Source organism: Leptinotarsa decemlineata, unplaced genomic scaffold, assembly GCF_025532065.1.
Source record: "Leptinotarsa decemlineata unplaced genomic scaffold, Ldec_3_MD MMD2_P_RNA_scaffold_14, whole genome shotgun sequence".
Classification (NCBI taxonomy): Eukaryota; Metazoa; Arthropoda; class Insecta; order Coleoptera; family Chrysomelidae; genus Leptinotarsa; species Leptinotarsa decemlineata.
This window is the reverse complement of record NW_027412528.1, coordinates 10,201,792-10,217,964: the sequence shown is the minus strand read 5'-3', so window position 1 is coordinate 10,217,964 and position 16,173 is coordinate 10,201,792. Positions and strand designations below refer to the sequence as shown.

The window sequence follows — 16,173 nt, the reverse complement described above, 5'->3', positions numbered from 1 at the left end:
AAAGAATCGCAAATAAAAGACAAATTGCAAAATAAATTCAACGGCCCATTCATAATTGAACAACTCTTTCAAAACTCAGCAATACTTCTAAATGTGCAAACAAATCAAAGAACAAAAGTGAACTTTGATAGGATGAAACCGTATACTGAAAATTAAATTTATTTTCAGGTCACTCCTACTGCTCGGAACAGTAGCGTTCCCTGTAACCAGTCCATACAAAATCGAAACAATCAACAATACCGTAGGCGTATATTATCACGAAAAAGGTAATATTATTCTTACGAACGACAAATGGACGCTACTCGTCAGTAAAAACATTTCCCAAATCAAAGAAGCCTTTGATAACAACGTTAAGATTCTAGATTCATTAATCAGCATGACCTCGATTTACGGTCAGAGCATGAGCACATTTCGCTCTGAAGTCAAAACGCACACCGGGCTTATCTTACAACTAGCTCAAGCGTTGAGAGATAAGTTTCGTGAAATTGCAATGGATGCAAAACACCCTAGACGAAATAAACGTGGACTCATAAATGGCATTGGATCTATTTTTAAATCAATTACTGGAAATCTTGACGCTTCAGATGGCGAATTTTATACAAACTCAATAAACAGGCTAAATAACGATGAACATCAATTAGAGAATTTATTAAAAAATCAAATATCCGTTACTACTTCTGTAATTCAAAATTTCAATACAACAATAAGAAAACTGCAAATTGATGAAAAAACATTTAATGAAGACATTCGAGTCATAGAAAAGTCAATAACAGAACTGAACGACAGAATAGCACAAGTGGAAGCAAAATTGAAATTTATAGAAATTTGTGAAAAACTTATGGAAAGCTTTTCATTTATTCAAGAAAACGTTGATGACGCCTTGGATTCAATCACATTTGCAAGATTGAATATTATTCACTCGTCAATCATAACACCTGATCACTTAATAAATGCACTACTAGAAATTTCTCAAAATTTAAGAAGAAATAACCTTCCTCTCCAACCAAAATTGGACAAAATAGCTCAATATCTCGAAATAATCGAACTAGAAGCTTTTCAAACTGAGCACAACCTAATATTTGTACTCAAAATCCCATTGACGGAACCTCCAATTTATACCCTATATCATGTGTACCCCATTCCAATATTTGATGATAGAACAGGGCTACATCATATTTTGCAAATTTCACAACAATATATCGCGAAAGACGATGACTCTTTAATGTTCATACCAATCACGGATGTGAGTGCGTGTAAGACATTGACATTCCAAACTAAACTGTGTTACAATATGTTCGCATATCCGATTGACCAAAACTCAATTTGTGAAGCCCAAATTTTCAAGTACACGAAAAACGTTCCAACCAACTGTCAGAGCTCCTTATTTTTCAGTCAGAATTATAAGGTGCACAAAATTGAAACGAACCTATGGCTAGTGATACTCTCGGAACCTTTACAAGTGACTATAAACTGTCCCGAAAAGAAAGTGAAAACGGAATTAATAAATAAAAACTCTCTCATAACCCTTGAAACGGAATGCAGTGCCTTTATTGGAGTAACAAAAATTCAAGCTGATTCCAGATTTTCGAAATATTCAAATATCTCGTATGGATCACATCCAGTCTTAATACCATACGAATGTTGCAATAACCTACCGGACAAATCAAGTATTCCAAAACTGAAGCCATTGAAATTGAACGATTTGAATGTCGATGATTTGGAAATTGCCAAACACAAACTTGATTCATATTCTAAAACCTTGGATGATTTAATAAATCAACCATATGTAACCAAACATATTTCTTGGTTTACATACTTCACCATTACGCTAATTATTGTGCTAATAATTCTGTACACCTTTTGTAAATGCAGAAGAAGACGTCGCAGCAGCCTAGCAATTGCAGATGTCAACAACCCACCACCGCCTCCAAGACCCTTCAGGCCTTTTAAGCGTTTTACAAGTATGTTCCCAAGGAGAAGACCTAGCCTTCAAGATGAGATTCCCGAGGACGAGGAAATCACATTAGACGATTACTAATATATTTTTTATACTTTACAGCCCAAAAGTTGCTTCATAAGGAACCAACTTTTTTGGTAAAGGGGAGTTGTTATATGCCCATGGCTGACCTCTACCATTCATCTCCAAAGTGACCATCTCAAGAGCATAGCTGAATCAACATCCGGCACCTACGCAGTTCCAGAAAGATCCCAGGCGCCGTTTACTGTTCTTTGTTCACCCAGACGCTTACTTCATGATATTTTTTCATATAAAAAACGTCCTGCGTGGCGTAATAGAGTTAGTTGTATTCTAGTTGTCATACTGTTACTACTCAACTCTGGGGATACAGATCTGTTTCCCCTGTTCAATAAATATTAATTTTTAAAAAGTTATTTTTCTCAAGTGAGTTATAACAAGTATAACTTTAGGTTCATTTTGATACCAAACTCTTCACTTTATATTACAACTATCACTTAAAATCAGTTCATTAACAACAGCTCACCAAAAATGCGTGTATACACAACGAATTCTTGATACCAACGACAGTGTGTTGGTTCGAAATGATGCTAGGGCATCGTCCATAGATATTCTAATAAGTCCGCTCAATCTCAGCAGCGACCCAAATCATCACCCTCCGTCCTCGCGCGTCCCTTGCCTGGCCGGTCGGTCGTCAGTGCCCGTCTGACGGGAGAGCCAGTTTAACAGAGTGTCTCCGATTGAACAGTTCGCATCGTTCCGGCCAGTTATACTTATTGCGTGAAATAAACATTCTTGTAGTAATTTGAACATTTTTTATTGTTGTGATGACTTCTCACCGTACCTATTGCAGTGTGTATTCTTGTGATAGTTTACGTGAAAATATTTCATTTTTTCGATTCCCCAAAGATGCCACAAGGTAATAAATTCATCAAATACATAATGTCAGTTATAGGTCAAAAATGTTTCGGTAATAATGTGATTTAGATACTATTTATAACTAATGTTCAAACTATATTTCGCAGGTGTCAGCAGTGGAAAAAAGCATTTGGTTTTGTTGGAGACCACAAATATGCTAACTTAACACCTGAGCAAGCCTACATTAGAATACGAGTTTGTAGAAAACATTTTGACGATGAATCCTTCACTTCCTCTGGAAAACATTTACTTACCAGTGCTGTGCCCTCGAAGTTTCCAACAAAATTGGACGGTAAGAAATTTTCCTTTTCACAAGCATGGAATATTTTTTTAAATGAGTTATTTTCAGGTAATGATCAAAACAATGACAATCCAGGTCCCTCCAACGTATTAGCTCCTTCAAAATCAGATGCATGTACACAAACAGATACATGTCATGAAGTTGAACAAGGTAAATGCCAAAGCTCTATGATGATGAACATAATCACTCATTCATATTACAAATGTTTTTTAGAATTAATTCCCAACAAAGAAACTAATTATGTACTACAATCCAATAAATCAGTCCAAAGTGGGTTATCTCAAGAATTCGTGAAAGGTAAAAATACAATTTTTTGGCTTTCTTCTTCTCCAAATCAAAAAAATAGAAATAACAACTTCCATGAAAGAAGTAAAATAAAAAAAAATTACAAACACTCTTTGTTGATGGGTTCGTGTATATCATTCAAAGACGTTTGAATCATTAACAAAAAGGAAGAAAGAGTCCATCTATTTTTTTGATTTGGAGAAGAAGAAAACCAAAAAATTGTTCCTCAAACTTCATTATCTCCACAAAAAGACCTAATTCCTCAGTAAAAATACACTAATTGGTACTTGAATCTAACTTAAAATTCTTTCTATTTATTCCTCGAATCACTTCTAATATGTGCTAATTTCTTTATAGATGTATCGTGTCAAACTTCTTCCAATTTATCTGATAGCAGTCCCAGAAAGCAAGGACTAAGGAGAAGAATTAAGGAGCTGCAAAGCGAACTCAAATCTTCGAAAAGGAGCAAAACGGTAACACGAGAAGATGTTGAACAATTTTTGGACGAGCAGTACCCACAGGAGACCACTATGTTGATGAAAAATCAACTGACATTATTCGACAAAAATCCCAAAGGAGCCAGGTACTCTAAAGAAGTGAAGCATTTTGCTTTGAGCTTATTTTTATTAGGACCAAAAGCATACAAGAAATTATCTGAAGTTATGAGATTGCCATTTACCTCTACTCTGAGAAAGCTGACTGAACATTGGAAAATTACCCCAGGATTCAATGAATTCATTTTTAAAATTTTGGAATTAAGAGTACCTTTGATGTCAGGTAAAGCTAAGGATTGTATTTTATGCATTGACGAAATGTCAATCAAATCAAATTTATTTTATGTGTCAAGAGACGTCGTCGTAGGCTTTGAAGATTTACAAAACAAAAGATCTACCAACATAGCTACCTCGACATTAGTGACTATGGTAAGAGGGATTTCTCATGATTGGAAACAACCTATTTCATATTTCTTTACAAAAAATTCTGTAAATGCTGAGGATTTGAAAGAAATAATTGTCGAGACTATCCGCAAACTTAGGGGCATTGGACTGAATGTTCTTGCAGTCACTTCCGATCAAGGCCCAAATTTTTATAAATTAGTTAAAAATTGTTCGAAACTAACTGTTGTAAAACCTTATTTTGTCGTGTACGACAAAATAAGGTTTTACAACAGTTAAACCTCAGTCACATTCGATGTTCCACATTTACTGAAGTCAACAAGGAATAACTTTTTCCCCTATAACTTTTGTCTTGTTGATGGTGTCACGTCAAAATCTTACTTAGAAATGATGTACACCTTTGATAAGGCAAATCAATATAGATTGGCGCCAAGGCTGAGTGACGAACATCTTAATCCGAATAATTTCAAAAAAATGAAAGTTAAATTGGCTTCTCAAGTATTCAGTCACTCTGTGGCCGTTGCTATGCACACTTATATAGACTTTGGAAAAATACCGGAAGAAGCCAAAGTAACTGCTAACTTCGTTGAAGACATGAATAAGTTGTTTGATGTATTCCATTCAAGCAATTTGGAAACATGACACGCTTTTATGGAAACTACAGGGCAATTCGAATTTTTAAAGAAAATGGACACGCTTTTTTCAAACTTGAAAGTTTTAGACAAAAGAGAAAAGAATGTTACGAATTCTCTGAAATTTATTTTTGATTGGAGGCTTACTATCTTCTCCGTTTTGAATTTATGGAAAATAATGAAAATTAAAAATTATAAATTTTTATTGACACGTAATCTCAATCAGGATTGTCTCAAGAATTACTTTGGTCAAATCAGAAATGCTTGTGGAAACGCTAGTAATCCAACTGCCATTCAGTTTACCAGAGCATTTAAAAAACTTTTTGCTATAGGATATTTTCACGAGACAGAAGGCAGCAATTGTATGGAAGACAGTAGCGATATTTTGCTTAATATAACATCAGAGTCATTGAAAAATATTGAGTTTTCAGGAAAAAAATTACGAAAATATTTCTCCAATTATAAAAATAGAATCAACCGTTTATAAGAATTTGATATTAGAGGAGGGAAATGCACTGGTCTATGTTGGTGGATATTTTTTACGTAGATGTCTCTTTAAACATTCTTGTCATATTTGTTTGGAATATTGTTCATCATCCGAAAGAGACAAGTCTACTTCATTTTGTGAGCTCAAAGCTTACAAAGGTAGTAAAAATATATTTGGTGGCTTAACAGTTCCTCCCAATGATTTTTCGAAGTATTTAATACCATTAGAGAATATTTTTGTTTCGAATTTTAATGATTACTGCATACATGATGGTGAAGGAAACATATTTTTAAAAGAATATTCCAATGTGGAATTCACCCATCCATGTAGCAATTTTCCCGAAGACTATTTAATTTCATTGCTTACAAGAATTCGAATCTATTACACAATCAAATTTGCAAACAGGCAAATAAGATCTCAATGTTTAAATAAACAACATCCGAAACTCAAAATTTTGCAAAATTTGTAAATATTTGAAATATTAGATGTCATTTTTTGACCTTAGTAGATTTATTTAGCTGGGGGATGATTGGGGTTAGGTCGAATAACTGAAACCACTATTATCGTTGCCGACGTTTCGACTTTTATAAAGTCATCCTCAGGGCACTACAAAGTTGCAGTGAATCAGATATAAATACACACATACAGGTGAAAAATTAATAAAATTTGCGACTAGAATCACTTCTGCGAATGAGAGGTCAAGATTGAGTAAAATTGGTACAATTTTTATTTTTATGTAAATGTCCTTCAATTTTTATTTTTATAGACAAGAAAACCAGAAATTTATGTGAATTCAACCGTTTTCTACAGTTTTTAATTTTTGTTTATGTCTCTTTTTACATTTTTACTGTCAATTGAATTGTACCAAACTAATGTACTCAATATTGACCTCTCATTCGCAGAAGTGATTCTTGTCGCAAATTTCAATAATTTTTTACCTTGTGTGTATTTATATCTGATTTACTGTAACTTTGTAGTGCCCTGAAGATGACTTTATAAAAGTCGAAACGTCGGCAACGAAATAATAGTAGTTTCAGTTATTCGACCTAACTCCAACCAACCCCCAGCTAAATATTTGAAATGTGTCTAAATATATATGCCAAAGTACTGAATAGATTATAATTATACTATTAGGGTATACTCAAGAAAACAACAAATCACCATTTAATTAGGTAATATGTAAATAAAGAATATTCATCTTCATTTTCTCTTTATTGTGGAGTCCCTTTATAAGTATCTCACCTTTTTACCTGCCCATAATTTAAGAAATCAGGTAATTCATGCCAGTTATTACAACGAAATATTCCTCAATTTATTGTTATTAGAATCTCATATTATATAATTATCTCAATGAAAGATCATACAAAAACATAAATAATATATAATGAATATGATCAATACTTGACGCCTGACCCTCGTAGACACACTTTCGAGTAAACATATTGTTCGCGCTGCTGACTGACCCTCGTATAACGTATTTCTGCTGATAGCCGCATGATTTACGACCGCTCGCAAAAAAAGCGGCATATTTTACCCACATCAAAGGAGTTACCAGACTTATTAGAATATCTATGGACGATGGCTAGGGCGACGTGACAGAATCAATTTGATTGTCGAGCGTAATACAGTGTAGTTTAGTTATGCATTCGTTTTATTCAATCAAAATTCTCAACTAAATCAGCTCAGATTATACAGTCCACTCTATGGAAGAGTACAACACAAGTACAGAAATCTTCACATATAATTTATTTTAATTCATAAACATATGGCATGTTGAATAAAACCTTATAATTAATAATTCAACAAATGCGACACTTTACTTGACTCGTTTTGTCTAGCTTGCATTTTCAAATTAATTGGAACAATAACTATGTACCGTTCTGCATCTCTCTTAGAGACATGTGGGGTATCGTACATAAAAACTAATCAGACCCTGCTTGGCTTGGCAGTCATTCACCAGTCTTGTAACAACTACAACCAAGTTCTGTATTTCTGACTCAGCTGATTTTAGTACTGAAATAAAGTTCTTTACGAGGAAAACTACTACTCTTTTAAATTGAATAACTTTAGGGGTCCCTATACGGTATAACTCCAACATAAATCTGGTATCAGGTATAAGGGTTTCGAAAAAAAGCCAGAGTTCCAAAAAGTAAAATACAAGTGTTCCTACTCAGCAAGGCAAACTGTAGTGCGTTCCTGTTCACCTGAAGTTGATGTCTAAAAAGGCGTATACTGCTACAGTCCTTTCTGAGGGTATAACCAGAACGAAATCACTATTCCAGATCCTGTGCGGAAAGCGGCAAGCCAGTTGTTGCAATCAGAATCCTGTGGAAATAGAATTTCATTCCAGTCATCTAGTTCAGCCATTCAGTCAAATCTACAAGCTTCAAGTAAGTTAATCAGTGAGTTGTGTTGTGTCTGCCCATCGTGAACATTTTTGTTCCTCGATTTTATTAATCTTGCTGAATTGATCTTAATAATTTTACATTTCTGAAGTTTTATCTTTGTTCATGTAAATCAATTGATGTCATACTCGAAAGTCAATACTGAAAATATGCGAAGTATCGCTTAAATACGAAATGAACTTATATGAGATAATCAAAGATTAGGTAAACAAATCAGAAGTTTTGCAAATAGAATCGAATAATTTATTATTTTCACTGGAAATCTTGATTTCGCTGATGGCAAGAGATACGAAAGCTTGATCAGAGAACTTCAAGAAAACCAAAGTGAACCGTGTAACAGCATCAAAAAGCAAAATAGTAACCATTGATTTGATGAATAAATTCAATGACATAGTTCAACAGATAAGCCATAATGAAAAATTGTTAGAATCATACATTCGACTAATTTTTTATATAATAAATCAACTTTTATCAAGGATATTCCGATTCAAATCATAAACATGTACGAAATAAACTATTCAATATTACAAGATATCGAGAATTTAATCTCATTTTCCAAATTGAAAATAATGCATCTAAGTATAATGCATCTAAGTATCTAAGCATTATAAGGAACTACTGAAAATCCAAAAAGAATTAAAACAAGAGCAACTACCATTTTCAATGACCCTAGATAACACGCTCACGTTTGTTAATATAATAGGAATACAAAATTACATCTTGAATAATAGATTTACCTATATTCTCGACATTCTTATTATGTATTCATTTTTTTCGAATATTACCACCTGTATGCCATACCCACTCCAACAATGAGTCAATTTAAGTTTATAACTCATCGAAAAAGATATTTATTGAGATATCAGTTGTACTATACATTCCAAAACGACCAATATCTACAGCTTTCACCACAATTCTATATTTGCAAAAAAGTACACCTTCGAGAAGTCGGAAAAAGAACAAGAAGAATTTCTAAAATATACTTACGCCCGAATGCACCGTACATATTTAATCTGGATTGCAACTCTAATCGTAATTATGTCAAGTGATTGTCATGCACCATGCAAATTATGTCTATTTAATCCAGATTAAAGTAATACTACGAATTTCGGGGTTTAACTATGATTTTATAACCAAAAATTTGTGATACACTTTTAAAATTATTTTTAAATTGAAGGGGTTATATTTTTAGGAGTGATTAATTTTTGGGAAATAAAGTTTTTGGCTTTCTACTAGTCCATCTTGATACAAAAAAAAGGATGAGGGAATCTTCCAAAGAAAGGAAGTGATCAATTTGAAAATAAGTAACTCTATACATGGATGTGTAGATCATGCAAAAAAGTAACTTTCAGACACAAACTGAGAGAAAGTCCTGAAACAGCTACTTTCATATTAAATAACCCGAAAGAAAAAATTCTTTCGAAACAAATATTTCTATATGAACACTGAATTATACAGAAGATACTTTTCTCCACTCAGTTTGTATTTCAAACATTCGTTGTGGAATAAAAATCATATATCATTCACATGAGTTCTACTGAGAGTTGTCGTTCGTATGGGGGCGGCAGCTGATTAACGGAAAAACAGATTTTAAAACAGATTTTTTTTTAACTTTAAATGAATGGTAACAAATTGCACTGTCATCCTCACTGAAATACACCGATGTTTCGCCTTAAGACACTTGCCCTAAGGCTCTTCAGTATCAAATTGGATAACATTATAGAAAATACACACACTTCATTCATTTCAAATTGATTACTTCCTTCCTTTCTTTGGAAGATTCCCTCATCCTTTATTTTGGAAGGAATATGGAGTAGTAAAAAGCCAAAAACTTTCTTTTCCTAAAATTATTTTGTTATTGAACATTTTCGCGTTTTGATCAAAATGGAAATAGAAGATGACCAAGATATCCTAGATATAAATTTTGGATTTCCTAGAAGGCGTTACGATAGGAGCGATTATTTCAATTCAATTCGATGGACAATATGTCTTTTTTTAGAAGGTTTAGGCTGACGAAGCCTTGTGTTTTACAATTATTGGAATTAATTAATTGAGAACGAAATAGAATTCAATAACGACTTGTGAGTACTGATACCGTGTCACAATAATTTCCGTACTTTACGATATCTTTTTCATCAGATTTCCTCTAGAACTAAAATACCTATATCTTGATTGACTTCGGTATTTTTAGAAATGATAGTGTTACTCCAGTAAACCACATTCTAACTATTCTGAGGTTATATTCTTGTGGTGGACACCAAATTGCCAATGGGGATTTTGTTGGTACTCACTAAACTACAGTTTCCAGAATTGTGAAGAGGGTGGCAAATGCTGTTGCTCGACTTTCACCGCAGTTCATAACTATGCCAGAGGAAAGAGAGAGACTCCAAATTAAGATGTCATTTTATAATGTAGCTCGGTTTCCTAAAGTGTTAGGCTGTATAGATAGAACACATATCAAGATACAATCTCCAGGCAATAAGCTACTAATGGAAACTTATCATAAAATAATTTGTTTTCTATTAGGAGGGCCAGATGGTGAAATATATCGTAACAGGAAATCTTTTTTTTTTATCAATACCCAAATATTATGTGACCATAATTTAAAAATCAGAGATATTGTGGCAAGGTGGCCTGGATCTGCCCATGACCAAACAATTTTCAACAACAGTCGAATAAGAGCAAGGCTTGAAAATAATGAGTTTCCTGAATGTGTTATATTAGGTGAGTGGAGTAATTTTATATTGAACGTTTTGAAATGATTCTAGACAACTATATTCTTTTCAGTTCTATCATTCTGAGTGGTATAATTTTACAGTTCTTTATGTTGCTTCACTTTTTCAGGTGATAGTGGATATACAAATGAAAATTATATTCTGACAAATTGCTTGAACCCTGCCAACAGAGCAGAACAACTCTATAATGAATCCCACATCCGCACCCGGAATACAGTAGAGATGCAAAATAGGAGTGTGGAAAAGAAGGTTTCCTATATTAGCATATGATTCAAGATATGGAGTAGCTGTAATATAATTAAAGCTACAGCTGTTCTGCATAACCTTGCCATAAATAATAATGAGGTTCCACAGTTACCAGAAGATATTCACGAGGAAGAGATGAATTATTTGATTGTGCAAGGCAATGTTGATCACATACCTCCTGAGGGCGTACCGAGCGAAAAATTTTCAACTTCAGGCAAAATGTCATTAAAAATTATTTTAGACAATTATTATTATAAATAAACAGTTCAATCAATAAAATACAAATGTTTTATTTTTAAAAATGTTTTAAATAAAATATTTTTCATTACAAAAAAACTAAAGCAACAAAAATAAAAAAATATTCTTAGAAAATAAACAACAAACATGATTTTAACAGCTCAGTCAAATATCACCTATAGCAATCACATATATCAAAAAGAAGAAAAAAATAAAAAATATTCTCTGATAGTAAGTTTAGTCAAAAACAAAAAACTCCCTTATATTGGATATATGACCCAGCTGATAAGTTCAAATACATACTAGAGAAGAGAAGTTCAATTTTCAATGTTTTCTCTTCTTTTTGCAAATTGCAGATTTCCTCTTGCAATTTGAGAATTTTCATGTCGCGATTTCGTTTTTCATTGCAGAAGGTTTCTTCTGAATTGGCTTGCTGTATTTGTTTTTCAATTAAAATAAGCCTTCAGTCTAATAAAATATTATATTTTTCAGACACGTCTGAAGAAGTTAGAGTTTTCACTCCTGCCCGAGGTCTTCTTCTGTTCGAAAGTGCTTTTGAATTTTTCCTGGGGAGTTCTATGTTTTCAGATGAAGATTTAGGATCTACTGAAGAAAATAAACACCAAGCCATAAATTCTTTGGGATTCAACTCATCAATGATGACTCTTGCCAGACCTTGTGCAGGACATTTTGTTTTTTTAACTGTTTCACATCAACTTCAGAGCAACTTGATTTGTCCTGGAAAAAAAATATCTATAAAATCCAATTACACTCGGCTTCAAAAGAATCACAAATTTAATTTTTGAACTACTTGAATTTCATCTAAAGAAATTATTTTTTTCACAATAATCTTCAGTACATAATAAAATGAAAAGTTTTTCAAAACTCACTTCATTATAGTAGGTGGAATTGGGAGTGAACTCGTAACTGATTGTGCTTTCATTAGATCTTTGATTTTTCTCGACTGATCCCATACTATCCGAATCAAATTGGGAAACCAATCCATTGATAGTTTTTCTATTAATGATTCTCATGAGCATTTCATCCACTGAATACCATTTGATTTCAGGTGGTGGGCCTCCTCCTGTCAAAAACGATTGTTTTTTGCAATCGGCTGATTTCCTTCGAATGTCTTTTTTTATTTTCATACAATCTCCTAACTGCTCAGAGGTTCTGTAGCACACTACCGGGGCACTAAAATTAAATTCAGGAGATATCTTCTAACAAGTCTGGAGTTTTTCTTGAACGTTAATTTTAACAGTATTTTGCGATTTCTCGAAGGCTTTTGACTGTGTGGATCACGAAATACTGCTGAGAAAGCTTCCTTATTACGGTTTCAGAGAAGTGATACAGAGCTGATTCAGCTCATATTTGTCAGGTCGTAGCCAGATGGTGGAAACGATTTGACAAGTATAAATATTTCAGGGAAATTCACACTATTTGCAGACGATACTACCATTTTTGGGCAATCAGACAATGCAAACGATTTAACTAAAATCATATCCAACGATATGATGACAGTGAAAAATTGGTGTGATTCAAATCGTCTTTTTCTAAATATTTCGAAAACTAATATAATAACTTTCAGACGAGAACTTGACAATAAACCCATTGGGAGTAATATCATTGAGAACAAAAGTAGCCTAAGATTTTTAGGAGTACATATCGATAGTAAACTAAAATTTGAAGAACATATTTGTAAGACTGTTCATTTTTCTTTGGTGGAATCTCACTTGAGATATGGAATTCCATTTTGGGGAGTATGTAGTGGTTATCTACTTCAAAATATTTTAGTTTTGCAAAAACGAGCCATGAGATATACGTGCAAATCAAAACGTACAGACTCTTGTAGATTACTCTTCAACACTCATGGAATTCTAACAGTGATTTCTATCATTATAATGGAAACAGTTTGTTTAATTAAAAAATATTCGAACACATTTCAATCTTCACCAACCCATTAATTGTATAATGATCGTACAGTATCCTGTACAATATATATATATATATATATATATATATATATATATATATATATATATATATATATATATATATATAAAAATCAAAAATGAAAAATTCGTGGATACAGCACTCCAAACAGGGGGGCAAACCGCGGACACGTGTTTCTGGCTTTTGGCCTCATCAGCGCGGTGCAGCCAAGTGTGAAGATGGGCAACACTTGTTTGCCGAAAGCAGGAAACAACACAAACGCACGGAGTCAACAACAGGAGCCAACCGCACATTTGTGGTTCCAGTTAGAAGACCTAGAATTCCCAGGCTACATCTAACACGACCACGTAGGTAGCTATAGCTGCCTATATATATATATATATATATATATATATATATATATATATATATATATATATATATATATATATATATATAGGCAGCTATAGCTGTTGCAGGGTCCTGCAACAGTGGCGCGGTGTTCCATATCTCTATATAGGAAGCAGATAGGAATCTAATTTTCTATAATATTACCTTATTGCTCGAGCTCGACAAAATAAAAATATTGGCGGTCACACAGGGTGTTCGATTTTTTCTGGGCGGATCCCAACTGTGTCTTTTTAAATGGCAACCTATATTTTTTATCGCTTTTTCGGTTTCTTCATAGAAAATAAAATAAACTTTATGTATATCTGCACTTCGAAAATATTGACGGTTTTCGAGATATCTAGCATGACAGGTTTTTTTTTCCAATATTCGTCACTCAGAATATTTGAAATTATAAAGTGGTGCCAAGTCCAGTTGGAATTTTTTTTTGGTCGAATATTCTACATTGGTAACTCTCTCAAACGATATATCTGAAATCGACCTGTGATATACAGGGTATGAAAAACCGCTTGCTAAATATTGTAATGAAAATTTGCAAAATCTTCCTTATATTAAATGGAACACCCTGTATATTATTGATCCATAAGAAGCGCCAACGAAACCTCTACAAATTTTATTAAGTATTCCCTATGGCTAAGTTCAATAGTTTTTCTTAAATGAGCATTTCTTTCGAAAAATGGTCATTTTTTCAAAGCGAAATCCATTTGACGACTGATAAAAATATACGAAAGATATCTTGTTTCAATTTTGTACATTAGAAGGTGTCCAAACAAATATTTTTTAACGAAATAAATGTATGTACCTATCACTTTTTGCTAAATGGAAAATTATTTTTTCATTGGATGCAGAATTTCACTCATAAATCGTGCAATATCAAACCAAACAAGTTAAAAGAAAGAAACATTATAAATAACTATTTTTTTCATGTTATTATATTCATTCAGAGCTTGAGTTCTAGATATTCAAATTTGTCAACTGGCAAATTACAAAACTACAAAAGGGAGAGTTTAATTAAGGTTGATAATAAAACTTTTATAAAATATGTTCAACATGTCTTCCATTTTCTTGAATGCAGAGCTGAAGTCTATGTTTGAAAGACTGTTCTACCCTGCGCAAGACAGCTGGTGTAATGCTGCGAAAAGCATTCGTTATTCTAAGTCGCATTTTTTCGGGAGAAGTTGGTGGCTTAACGTAAACCATATTTTTTATGTATCCCCATAAGAAAAAATCTAGTTTCGTCAAATCTGGTGATCTAGCGGGCCACCGTTCAGGCCCATTCCGTCCTATCCATTTATTGGGAAATACTTCATTTAGATGATCTCTCACTTCTGCCAAATAGTGAGCAGGTGCACCATCATGTTGTAACCACATTCTATTGCGGAGGTCAAGAGGAATATCATCTAACAAACCTGGTAAATCATTTCGTAAGAAATTGAGATACATTGCACCATTCATATGTCCCTCAAAAAAGTATGGACCAATTACATATTCTCCAATGATGCCTCCCCAGACATTTATCGACCACCTATGTTGATAATCCACCTGTCTCAATAAGTGAGGATTTTCTGTCGCATAATAATGGTAATTATGTCGATTTACAAATCCATTTTTATGGAATGTCGATTCATCCGACCATAAAATATTATTGAAAAAATATTCGTTTCGACAAATTTTGTTCATGGCCCAATTGCAAAATCTCATTCTTTTCTCGAAATCAGCATACAGTAGTTCTTGATGTAACTGAACGTGGTATGGATGCAAGCGATGTTTCTTCAATACTCGTTGCACTGATCTCTCACTTATATCCACTATTTCCCCAATTTGTCGTTGACTCCTACTAGGATCTTCTTCAACAGCAAGAAGAACTTGCAATTCATTATCTTCATTAGTAGCTGGCTTGATGCGCTCATGTTTGGAATAATTAATAGATCCAGTTTCAACGAATCGTCCCAAGACCTTTCGGAAAGATCTTTCATCTGGATGCCTTCTATCTGGATACCGTTGAGAATAAATTCTACTTGCCAATAAACAATTCCTGTCTGATTCACCTAATATGAAAATCATATCAATCAAATCACTTTTTGATAACAACATTCTGATGAAATTATACCGACAGTTCAACTTCACGATTGACTAAAAATTTCAATATTCATTTGCAGCCAAATATTTTGTTCTGTCATTTGCCAGACTACTTGATTTCCAATAAATATTTCATTCGCTGAAAGGTTGTTTTAGACCGAAAGAATATGACACAAATTCCGAGATTTTTGAAATTATTGTAACTATTCAAGAACGTCCATTTTGTGGTGTAATTCGCAACTTGTTTATCTAGCAACAGGTAATTTTAGGAATGGGCGATATTTTAAGGAAAGGGTATTTTTTGTATATTCTTATCAGTCGTCAAATGGATTTCGCTTTGAAAAAATGACCATTTTTCGAAAGAAATGCTCATTTAAGAAAAACTATTGAACTTAGCCATAGGGAATACTTAATGAAATTTGTAGAGGTTTCGTTGGCGCTTCTTATGGATCAATAATATACAGGGTGTTCCATTTAATATAAGGAAGATTTTGCAAATTTTCATTTACAATATTTGGCAAGCGGTTTTTCATACCCTGTATATCACAGGTCGATTTCAGATATATCGTTTGAGAGAGTTACCAATGTAAAATATTCGACCAAAAAAAAATTTCAACTGGACTTGGCACCACTTTAT

The 16,173-nt window shown here is 33.3% G+C and overlaps 1 long non-coding RNA gene across 1 annotated transcript; it reads left to right on the top strand.

Annotated features, from left to right (window-relative positions):
• Window positions 1–3,544: 3,544 nt before the first annotated feature.
• Window positions 3,545–12,101, top strand: LOC141483668 (uncharacterized). The gene is made up of 3 exons (XR_012466217.1): window positions 3,545–4,062; window positions 7,777–7,884; window positions 11,610–12,101. It is a non-coding gene; the product is annotated as an uncharacterized lncRNA (long non-coding RNA).
• Window positions 12,102–16,173: the final 4,072 nt, after the last annotated feature.